Genomic DNA, 12,267 nt, shown 5'->3' on the forward strand with positions numbered 1-12,267 from the left:
TTTAATTATCTGCTGCTGCCGGTTATGTTTACCATCTTTTTTGCCACATAAGGTAGGAGAGATAAATCCATGTTGGAGATACACTTTAACCATGCTCGCACAGCGTTGAACAAACACTTGTTTTGAGAGTGCTGGGCACCCCTCGCGTCGCACACAGCGGCGATGCTGGAGACACCAACATTAATTCCCGGCCAGTCACCGCTTACTCCTCCCTGCGGCCTGGTCCTGAGCATGCCCGAGGGAGCACCGTCACCCCACGGCTGCCGCTGAGCGCGGGGCTGGAAGGCAGCCCCAGCGGCCCAAGCCTTTACCGAGGCCGTCGGCAGGCGGGGGCCGCACGCCCCGGGGCCGAGCTCCGCCCGTCTCGTCCCCGGCGAACGGAGCGGCGAGCGGCGCTCCAGCCGCGGTCCGCAGGGCGCCCCGCCCCGCCCCGCCCCGCCCGGCGGCGGAGGGCCGGGCTCTGCCGCACCCGCGGCCTCCGGCCCGCCCACCCCGCGGGGCGGCCGGGCCGCTCGGGCTTTGTCCGGGCCCCGCCGCCGCTCGTCTCTCCCTGGCTCGCGGGCGCCGCCTTTCCCGAGCACTGCGGCGTCCGCCAGCTCCGTCGTGCCTTGCCCGCGCCGCTAACGGGGTGGCGCGGCCCGGGCACGGAGCCGGGGCGGCTTCGGGCCGCCGCTCAGCGCCCGGTGCGGGCGGGAGTCCGCCGCCCTTCCCCCGCCGGGCCGGGGAGCCCTTGATAAAGCGTTCGGGACGAGTTGGTGTCAGGGCTCCAGTGGCGCAATCGGTTAGCGCGCGGTACTTATACAGCAGTACAAAGCCGAGCAATGCCGAGGTTGTGAGTTCGAGCCTCACCTGGAGCACACAGCTTTTTGGGAGAGGAAACGGGCTTTTTTTGGGACCCGGCGGCGCTCCGGACGGAGAAGGACAAAAGTGCGGAGAAAAATTAAACAGCCTTGGCGGCACCGTGGGGCCGCTGCAGCGGGGCGCACCGCGCCCGGGCAGCGGCTCCGCGGGGCGCGCCGGTGCCTCCGTGCCACGTGTGTGCGTGTGTGCGTGTGTGCGTGTGTGTGTGTGTGTGTGTGTGTGTGTGTGTGTGTGTGTGCGCGTGTGTGCGTGTGTGCGTGTGTGTGTGTGTGTGTCTGTGTCTGTGTGTCCACAGGCACTTGTCCCCGCTGAGCGGGACAGGATTCACGGCACCCTGTCCCTGCACACAAGCGTGTTCCTTCTCCGAGCTGCTTGTGAGTGCGAAATTATAGGAAATAAAGGTTATTTTATATTGCCTTGTTTCATACGGAGTGCAAGTAAAGGCTCCACTGGTGTAGTCGCTGTGACTCAATGGTGATAACGTCTCTGTTTTGCCTCCTTTAGTGGTGACAGTCTTTGTAACTGTATTCATTGCCTGGGTAATGCTTAAAAAGTGCACACTGAAAGAAGGAAAGTACTTCAAATAATTTCTGGTTTCTCCACTCAAGAAAGGCAGTGGCGCCATGGGAAAAGGGCAGCTCTGTAATGGAGAAAGTTGCAGGGAGCTTCGTGGATGTCTAGGCCCAGATCTTGTGAATTCCCCTCTACGTTAATATCTAGTCTGCTGCTTTCACAGTGCAATTTATACCAAAAAGTTGAAAGAGGTTCTCAACATCATATAGCCAGAGATGTTTCTATTGCCCATATCAGCCCTTTGTCTGTACTGCAGGCATTAACTCCTAGACGTGGCACTTTAAGGCTCTTAATTATCCTTTCTGTCTTTTAGTTAGCACTTTGTCCCCTTTGAATTTTACATTAACTTGACAGCTTTCAGTGATGGAGTGATAATCCCTTATAGTGGTATAAGGAAATGTAAGTGGATAAGAGATATCTGTAATGTATCAAAGAATGAATAAAATTCATCTTTTGCTTGCAGTGAGTTTCATGTTTTTTTCTTCATGCTAGGATATCCTGGTCCTAGTGCTGAGGACTGTACAGAGGAGTATCGAGAATACTAAAATATGAAAGTGCTGTTTTTGTGTAACTGGGGAAAAAGAACCCAAGCTACAAATCATTAGAAAGGGAGAGGGACTCCATTCCTTGGACAGAGACCTTTTAAGAGACTGAGTGGGGCAGCACTGCTTCCTTTGCCTCTTCCGTGGTGGGTCTCCAGGAACAGGCAGCAGCTCCTGCACCCTCCTGCCAAGGAGGAGCTGCTAGTTGGACATCTTGGGCCTTGCTCTGGCCTGCTGGGCGAGTGATTATAGAATTTTTGCCACATTTTGTGACATGCTTCCATGGTGGTGCCCGAGAGTAGCCAGGACATGCATGGGACCATAAAGTGCTGTGAACTTCTCCACAAGATCTCCTTCATCCCCGTAGTCTTTACCTCAGCTTTTACTGATTCTTGTCTTGAAAAAGAAACAATTGCTTTGTGAGGTGACTTGAGTTTCTGCCCCTGTGCCTGTCACCTGAAGGGCAACATGTTCCAAGATAGGCATTTTACACTGAAAGTCATGCTAGATCAGCACAATTTATGTGGATTGACTGGAAATCCCAAGAAAATGAGCATGTGGTTTATCTGATGGCTGTTTAGTACATAAAGTGATGGGCTGCTGAAGCACGAGACCTTCCCGTGGAGGCAGGGCTGTGCGCTGTGGGGAGCCCTGGTGCTGCTGGCTGTGGCGGGTCTCTTCCCACCCCTCCATGGCAGGGCTGTAGAGGGGCTGGCCCGGGCAGGAAGAGTGCCACGCTGGGGTGAGCTCAGTGATTCCCCTCAGTCCCTTCCCCAGGGGCTGCTGTGGAAGGAGGTGACCTGTGTGCCCCCGGGAAGGGATGAAAGTTGGACCTGGGCAGGTTATCTCCAGGGTGTGTGAGGAGCTTCTTGTGTGAAGCTGAGCTGGGTTTCAGCATGGCTGCAGCAGCTCTGGTGAGGTGAAATGAGGAGGGCCTCGGCCTCTTGCTTGCATTTGCAAATTTTTCCTCAAAATTAGGTGTGTTACAAACTTATAAGAAGAATGTAGTTTTTTATTACATTAAGTTGTTCTTTTATTAGGCATATTGGTCCTGATTTGTTGGGTAATGCTCTAATGCTACTTGGCAGCAGCTTATGTATTAAAACATGTATATAGTTACATATATATGTATATAGTAGTACATATACATAGTAGCACACATATATAGTTTTATATATATATAATTACATATATATATATATATGTGTGTGTGTGTGTACATATATATATATGTGAGCATGAAGACAGCTTCTCACCATTATGGGAGAGTTCCCAAAGTCTGTGTCTATGCACTAGCTTATTTTCTATATCTTCAGTGGAGCCATGTGATATATTTGGAAAACACCTGTGTGTGAGGGATGCAGAGTGCCAGCTGCACTGTGATCTAGGGAGAGGAAATCCTGCCTCTTCCCCAGACAGTAACACGATTCACCTGTGCCTTGTTTTCCTTTTGAAAGCCAGGTGCCAGAGCTTGTGCTCCTTTTTTGAGCCATGGCCCAGTGTTCATCACTGCCCTTGAGGGGGTAGTCCTGGTTTCAGCTTGCTGTCACCTAGCAAGGGACTGTCATGGGCCCTGGATGCTCCTGGAGGTGCATTCAAGAAGAAAGACTTCCCCATGATGAGTCTTCCATGCTGCCTGGCTTATCTCGGAGCCTGCCTCTTCTTAAAATTTGTCTTGTTCTTAATTTAATGTTGAGTCTGGACCATGAGAGTTCTACAGACTTATTCTGGCTACTCTGAGTTCCCACAGACTCTAGAAGAAAAGAGCCTGCTTATGGAGGTAGGAAAACTTGATGTGTGCTGCTTATTGATGGAAGGAGAATTTTTAAAAAATTATCTTTTGCCTGCTCTTGGAGGATTAATAACGATCAGGTTTGGGAGCATGGTTTGTGTTTATCTCTGAATGGTCTCACTCAAACGGGGAGCCCCATTGCAATGGCAGATGTAGGATTAAGAAATAAAGGCATATACAGGGTAGACCTTCCTGATGTTTGTTTCTAAGAGTGGCAACTCATGTCTCTGGCATGTTAGTACAGTTGTGATTGTGAGGTTCTGAAGTGTTTGCTTAAGTTACTTTAAATATAAAAGTGTGGAATTTTCCATAATATTGAGGTTTGCATATCCTAACAAATACCTATAGAAGTCTATGGTAAGGATTTGGCCTACCTAATTGTTATGAAATCAAAGTAATAAATATTTGGAGTATTTGAAAATAATTACCACCAATGTTTGCTGTTTATGGCTTTTCCCAATAGATGGCACTGTGGTCTCACAGAGCGAAAAAGACGATTGCAAAACATTCCCAGACGCCCTAAAAATAAAAACCACTTGCTGAATGCTCTGTTGTGCACTGTAGAGAACAATAGGCCAAAATTTCAAAGGTTGCTTAGAAAACAAAGTCTTCTGGAGGTATAGATGCATTTTGGTTTTGTTTTGGGTTCCACCACCACCTTTGTCCTTCGTATGCAACATCTTCAGGAGCTTTCTGAAATTAAAGTCTTGATTTGTTGTGTTTGGAGTAACAGAGGTGAATGGGGTGTATCATGTTTTTTTAAGTCTCTATGAATTCAGTCCTGTGTCAAAGTTCTAGTGTAGCAGGCCTGATTTATATTCTGTCAAACAATTTTTTTTGTAGAATAGGTGATGTTAGATGTCTTCATGCGGGGCTGCCTAAATCCAGGTGTCTGTTTCCCACTGTGGAGAGGAGGCTGTGGAGGTATTTGGCTTAAAAACAGTAGGAGGGAGGAGAGAAATGAAGTGTAGGTGCTTGGAAACTGTGTGGAAGAACTCTTAAGTCAAATAGAAATATTCTGCTTTTGTGGAGAAAAGATAAGGTAAGGGTGGTGAGAAAAGGAAAAAAAAAATCATGTGGAAGCCTCCTTGTAGAAGGGAAGGGCTGAGAGATGAGGGGGACAGTGGGGCTGAAGCAGGCTGATAGAAGGTGGGGGAGTGAGAAGAACTTGTAAGAGGAGTACAAAAGCAAGCTCACAAAGAGAAAGACTTCATGTATTGCTCTCTGAAACTAGTAAAGGGGATGCTACAAGGAGGGAACAAAAATACAAGAGAAAGGGTAGGGGCACAAAGAAGAAAACGGGGGAGTCGGCTAGAAGAACATAGGTAAGGAAGTTCTTAAAAAGAATTTTTTAAAAAATCCTCCTGTCTGGCTATAGCTACATGAGTGTGCTGCCTAGGGCAGTGAAAAACAAATGAGTAACTGTGTTAGCTAGTTAAGCCAAGCTAAGATGGAGTTGCTGTAGAAAGCAAATAGGCCTGTCCATTTTGCTTGAGCAAACAGAGAGCTCAAGAGGCAGGTTTTTCTTCTCTGTGTGTTTTGAGTGGTTACTTTAGTGTGGCAATATAAGAGTCCCCTTGGTCTCTCTAGGGTTTGAAGCTGGTGTTGGGAGGCTTAGAGAGCTCAGCTTTCTGGTTTGGAAAAGGAAGGAAATGGACAGTCAGTCCTGGATCTGGTGCCCACTTAATTTTCTTGCTTGTGCTGAGTTTGCTGTGTTAGGCTCTGCTTTTAAGGTGGAAAAAGACTCTTGGTTTATTCAAATAGTTTTGGTGCAGCCTAAATATTTGAAACCTTGGAGAAGTCTCAAAATACAGCAAAACAAACTAAACCAAACCCAGAGGAAGAACAAGCTGGGGAAGTGGCTGAAATGGAAGGGGGTAGTCAGAGAGTCTGTAATTAAGAATTTTGGGGAAGGGATGCTCCCTTGAAGTAGGCATTTGAGCATGTATGGTCTGCTTTAGTTCAGAGATCTTTATACATGGGTTAGCTGAATTATGGCAGTGTGAAGTAATAATTCTGGAAATTTAACTATATATATAATAAAATATACATAGGAAGATTGTGAAAGAAGATAAAGCAATAATTTTAAAACCTGTCTTTTGAAAATATGGTGGAAAGTTTGTAATTGTGCTGGAAGTCATGTGGCTGCATGGTGTAACTTAGATGGTTTACCAGTTTTGTGAAGAGAAGCTGTCAGTCATTAAACACAAGCATTCAAAACCAGGGGGTCTCAGAGTCAGTTGACTTCACTGCTTGCATTTATTTTCCATTTATCCTACCCACTGAAATGGGGATGAGAATTGATTAACTATACATCTTAATTTTAGTCACTATTTATATGCTGTGTAAAGATGGATATATATCTGTCTTTAAGGAGAGACACATCACACTCCTGCCAGCACACTTAAAAGCCATTTTATATTGAAAGGCTGTTAAGAGTGCAAGTTTATGTAGCTTTGTCAGTGCTGGATTTGGGGATGCTTTTGAGGGTGTCTTTATTAAGTGCCTGGATCCGGGTTTGGGGAGTTAATCTCATTCATGTTCTGGGCCACTCTGCCCCTCTCTCTCTCCTCATCTTACTTCTGCCCCACTTTTCTCATCAGAGGAGGGATTCAACCTCAAAAGCTAAAGGGTTGCCTTGAAGCTGGCACTGATTTAGAGAAGGTGAGAAACACCCCTTCAGATGTTTCCCTGCCCACCTACATTTCCCTATACTCCCAACTGCCTCCTGAGGGATTCAACTCATCTCCTACTTTGATCAAGTGCTCTAAGGGGTTTCCACTGCAACAGGAAGTCCATCCCTGTTGCTTTGTCTCAATACAGCTGTGACTGTGCTCCTGTACATCCCTGGTGAGTAGCAGGAAGTGCTGCCCCTCCTGGGGTAGCTCAGGTGGCTGTAGGTGGTTGCAGTTTGGGCTGGCTCAGTGACCAAAGCCCTTTGTTGCCCTCTACTTGTACTAGTAGTAGTACTGGTTCCTGCTTGAGACTTGCAAAGTCAATTGAGATTGGTGGCTGTGTCCTGTTGAGATCAGTGCCAATAAAAAATGCTTACATTCATTCCTGTTGAGATTTGTAGGAGTGTGCATATGTATCATGTGTATTTAATGCTCTAATAACTTTGAAAGTTTGACTCCTAATATTGAACTGTTTGCAAGGGCTAAAGTAGCCTCAATATGTTTCAAATACTTCTGTGACAGATTTATCTGATTGTGTGTGTCATTCATACTGAGCTGTCCTGAACTCTCAGTGTAACCTAGACCAAAAAGTACTGCTTTTTATTATGATAAAGGAAATGCTTGGTTATGCTGCTATTTCTCAATTTCTTAACACTTAGTATCTTTGAAAATACTTTTCTTTTTTTTTTTTTTTTTTTTTTTTCCAGAATTGAAGACTTTTGCTTCATTGTGTGTACTGAGTGCTACTGTGTAGCTTGTGTTTGAGGGCAAATATCTTTAATAGAAAATTAGGGTAATTGTCTGTAGGTTCCTAATAACTGTATCCCTGTGACAGAATTCTTGTAACACTTGAACAAATTTTTCGAACTGTTTAGGGATGTCTGCCTGATGTTGGTGTTTGCCCAATTGTAAGCATCTGGGTGTTGTAAAATATACCTAGCAAACAGACCTCTTATTGCAATTGTAATGTATTTGAAGTGTTCTTGCAGGAATAACCTCTGTCATGTGAATACTTCCAAAAGTAGAAGCCAACCTGCCAATGAACCAAGACTGAAGTGACTGTTTTTTAAATGTAGTATTAATGTTTAGTACGATTGGGTGCATTTTCACTGAGTTCTGTGAATTTGCTTCATGTTCCATAAGAGGATAAAGTTTGGCCCAAAGTAATGGGAAGCTTATGTCTGGCTGCAAGGAAACCAGGAAATTTATGGGGCTTTAAAGTATGACCCACTGCAATATTCAGTATGTGTGATTTTTGGCATGATTCAGCAGTAAATACCAGTTGAAAACAGAAGCACAAATTATAGGGTAAATAATTCAGACCAAAAAGAGGTCTGCTTATGCATACATGGTAAAGGAAATGGAAATACAACCGCAAAATACAATTGCTGGGAAGAACACCAGCAGTTTGGAACAGTCACTGTTGAAACTGTGGAAATGATCTCCCTGGATGGCACCTGAATTGAGAGGGGCATAATGATCTCCTTTGTATGTGTTTGTGTACACTGACCAGTAAATCGTGTGAGGCTGCTGCATTTGGCAGGCTTCGTTTTGGAGAGGACTTTCTGTTCCGTGGCTGCTGGGTGGGAGGATGTAATGGGCACAATGCTCCTTCGGTCCTTCATCTAATGCATGTCTGTGACTTGACTTTTAAAATCTTTTTTCATGCCTTTTTTTTCCTTTTTTTTTCTTTGTCATTGGTAGAGGCATAGTGCACTGGAAGAAGAGAACTTTGTGTTAAATTGTTTTTCTGAGCTTTCTCTTTGCATTTCAGCTATTATTTAAATAGCTTTGGCTACTGATATAAAACAGTGCTTGGTTCCTACTCTAAACATAGAGAGCCACCCAAGCAAAATTCCTATATGCCATTTGATAACATTTTTACCTTCTGGTAAAAAAAACAAAACAAAACAACAAAACAGGAGTAGCCAAAGTAGTCTTAACAGATGTGTTTGGCTGACACTTTGGCAGAGTATTTTGGCTTCCATTTGCTTCATTTGGAATGAGGAGTATCAGGTCCCTGTCACAAGTGAGATGAAAATGAAAGCAAGTAGCAGAGTGTACCATTAGCACAGTAGATTCCTTGCTTGGGCATTTTTTAATTGTTCTTAGAGCATAGATTGCCTTGACTTGTTGTATAACAGGCTTTTCAGAACTGGGATGGGGTATTACTGGTGGGTGACCTGTACAGCTAGGAGCTAAAGAAAACAGTCAGCAGCACTCGTGAGATGTGAGCCATGGTGAGCTGTTGTTGCTTCAAGATCACTCCCTTGTGTAATGTTATAATTGGAAAACTGCAATTCCTTGATCTCTCCAGTGAATGCTGGTTTGAAACACACATTGGACTGTATCTAATTGTTATATGGAATATTTCTACTAATTAAGTTGTTTGTGCTCTCAGGAAGCTCATCTAGTGGATAATGGGGTGAAAATTCCTGTAACTTACTCCATTAAATGACTGCTGGAGAATATCAGAAATTGGAGTTTAAGGGTCAGTTCAGAAAGTAACTTAGACCAGAAGTTTCCAATAACAGTTGTGGCTTGGATACAGTTGAAGTAATAACAACACAGCTAAATTCAATTGTACTTGCATTGGCTAAGTAATAATCTCAGAGAAGATGTGAACAATAGGCATTGGAGACTAACAAGTCATATACTGGAAGAAAATTATAACTGATACAGACAAAGTGGGGAAAAAACTGGTAGTGATTACTAACTATGAAAATGCTGGTCTTAGCTGTCTCGCTCAATAAATAATCCTGCAGGGGTATTAGCAGCATTAGTAGTAGCAGCATTTGGCCATCTGGCTTGGCTTCTGTGGGAGGTTTAAAAAACAAAATACCACTGTTAGTGGAACTGCATCCATTGAAATCCTAGGAGAACTTGGCCCTGCCTTTTCATGTTCCCATTCGTTGTGTGCTGTTCATCCTGTGCTTGGATCTCATGTGATCATTTCATTTTGCAGATATTTTCTTGATGTTTGTGGACCACACCAATGGTCTCTGAAGTCCTAGCTGCTGGTCAGTTCAAGTTACCAGTCTAATTATGCTGGTGGTTTGTAGGAAACCTTGAGGTGACTTCAGACCTACAAACATTTGTCATAGAATATTGGTAGCAGCAGCTTCAAGCTCATGTTGCCTATTTCACTGTGCACATAAAAAGAGCCTGTTTCTGCCTCTTGCATAATCAAATCTACTGACTTTACTGTTCCTTGGTTTGGAATTGTAAACATGAGCATCGATGTGGCAAAAATTCCTCTTGCTCATTCTTTACTGAGTGGGTATTTATGAGCTACTCTGATTAAATGAGTCTTTGCTGTAGCTGTGTCCCTGTGACTGTTTCCCACGCGTGCTGTTTGTGTCTTGTTTTACTGATAAGCTCTTCTCATCTTGTGTCTGTGTTAAACAATGTAAGCATTCACAAGTTATCAACTAAAGTGTAAAATGCCAGCTTATTGCATCTCTTTTTTGACTGACATTTTTTCCTTAAAATTTCACTTTCTTCATCCTGTAAGAAAAAGAAGCTAAGGACAAATGTTTACATCTCTGAGCAAAGGCTTTTTTGCATCTTCTTAGCGCTGCTGCTAGTACTAAAACCATCTTGAAATATGTGGTTGAAAGTATTCTTTAGTGTGTGATTTGTACCATAATCAAACTGACAGACATCAGTGGAGCACTTAAAAGTTTATGCTTGGAATTAAGTCCAGTAAGATGCTTCTGGAATCTCCTGGTAATTTCCTTTTATCAATGTAAGTGATGCAGTATGAATCCATTATAATTACTGTGGAGCTGCACCAAATTAGATGGTATGATTAAGGCTTGAATTTTTCCAGTGGATGTTTTGAAGAAATGAGAGATGGTAACAAAGAGGAAGGCTGTGTAGCATTCAACATTTGATAAGTTTGTTTGTTCTCCTGTACACAGGAGAGACCTGTTTCTTCTCTACAGTGTTTCCTGTTAGATAGCTTACAATCTGTTCAAAGTGATTATCAGCTACTATTGTCATTGAATAGTGGTATGTTATAATTCTGCTCTTGCTTCGGCACAAGGCATGGGCAAATCAGGCTTGTACTGTTAAGCATCTGTATCTGGTAAAGCCATGGGTGACTGAACTCTGTGCAGTGGCTCACACACTTGATTTGTTTGCACTGAGAGAAATTGAGGTCCATGTCCACTCAGCTAAGAAGAATTAGTTTAGATTTATACTGGTGAAACGGAAACAAAAATATCTGGCACGCACTTAAAAGAGTTTATCCTGGTGCAACACTTTGTCTCATTCATCTGAGATGTGCTAATCAAACAGCAGAGCACAGGGCATGAACGTCAGACTGCTTCATGGGCAGTGGTTGTGCATGACAGCATGGGCCATGGGAGAGCTCTGTACGCCTACCTAAATTTAGTTACCATGGTTAGTATAGGTCACAGTGAAAATGACATAGTGGTACTTTCACACCAATTCTTCTGAGGTTTTTTTTTCTCTTTAGTGATTTTTTGCTTTATGAAAAACTTTGGTGTGGCCCACAGCTGAAAAGTCTTGTCTCTTGGCAAATGAGATGAATTTGTGCAGTTTCAGCAAGGCTGTACCCATCACTTGGAGAGGACAAATTTTTTATTCCATAAATAGATATGGAAAAATAAAAAAACAAGGAAAACATATGGACTTGGAGTTTGCTAAAATGTCAGACACCTCTGAGTGCAGTCCTGGAACACTAGCCCAATTTGTTGGAAGGAAAGGTGTCCAGCCTGATATGTACCTTTGCCTTGTGCATAGCCAGGGGAAGCTGCAAGCTTGGATGTCCTGTTCCAGATTTGTCACTAGGCACAAAACATTACTTTTGGGGTCTGCTGTTGATGGAGAGCCTTCTGCAAGGCTGTGATGCAGCTCTGTGGGCAACAAATTGAGACAGCAGTTACTACCAAGAATTGGGTGGCCATCCCATTCGAGGGAAATACAGATTCTGTACTTGAATACAGTTGACCCTGTATCTGTAGGCACAAATTCAAAAGTATCTGTTACTCATCCTGAAATTTCTCAGATTAAACATGTCTGAGAAAATGCTCTGAATGCTCAAAAGCCTGCAACTCAATTAGACCATCAAGACATGAAATTTCCAGCAGATGGCAGCGTTGCACTCTGTAACTTATTTTTTTTTTTGTCTGGTTTTGCAATTCCTGACTACTTGGGCTGGTTGGAAACTGCTGGCTAAGTAGCAATCCAAACCCACTTTTAAATGTTTTGAAATACAGGTCTTAGTAGATTATGATAATTGGGTATTGTTTCAGACTCGTGAGTTTTGTGTGGAAAATACTTCTGTGCTGCATAAGAAAATGTACTAAAAACCAGTGCGAGTACACCTAAATATTTTCTGTTAACTCTCTAAATAACTACTTTGAGACAGAGGAAGGCTGTTTGATAAAAGTGTTCTTTGTAAAAATACTAGCAAATCCCTTAAAGATGTTAAGAGTTCAAAGTGGAACCATGAGTGGGGAGCTTGTAAGCAACTTCCTGCATATAGTAATTAAAACTAGAACATGCTCCCACTCTTTACTTAGAAAAAAAAAAATGCTGACTTTCCTAATGCTTTTTGTACTATACCTTTTAAACACCGTGCAGCTTGATACCAGAGTCCATACCTAGGCAGACATACAAGTGAACATACCCTCTTTAGACATTATTAACTCTGTGTTCAAAGGTTCAGATGCAATAGTTAATTCTGTTTGTAATTATTCACGTAATAATATTGCTTTGTAGACAAAGCATATGTTTGATTGTACATTTAGTCTGGTTGTTTAGAGAGGTTCTTGACACCTCTCCCACCTTCACT

General features: G+C 43.4%; 1 non-coding gene across 1 annotated transcript; it reads left to right on the forward strand.

Moving 5' to 3' along the window:
- Positions 1-763: 763 nt before the first annotated feature.
- TRNAI-UAU (transfer RNA isoleucine (anticodon UAU)) lies at positions 764-857 on the forward strand. Its single transcript has 2 exons — positions 764-801; positions 822-857. It is a non-coding gene; the product is annotated as a tRNA-Ile (tRNA).
- The last annotated feature ends 11,410 nt before the right edge of the window (positions 858-12,267 follow it).

This window comes from Lonchura striata, chromosome 3 (genome assembly GCF_046129695.1).
Source record: "Lonchura striata isolate bLonStr1 chromosome 3, bLonStr1.mat, whole genome shotgun sequence".
Classification (NCBI taxonomy): Eukaryota; Metazoa; Chordata; class Aves; order Passeriformes; family Estrildidae; genus Lonchura; species Lonchura striata.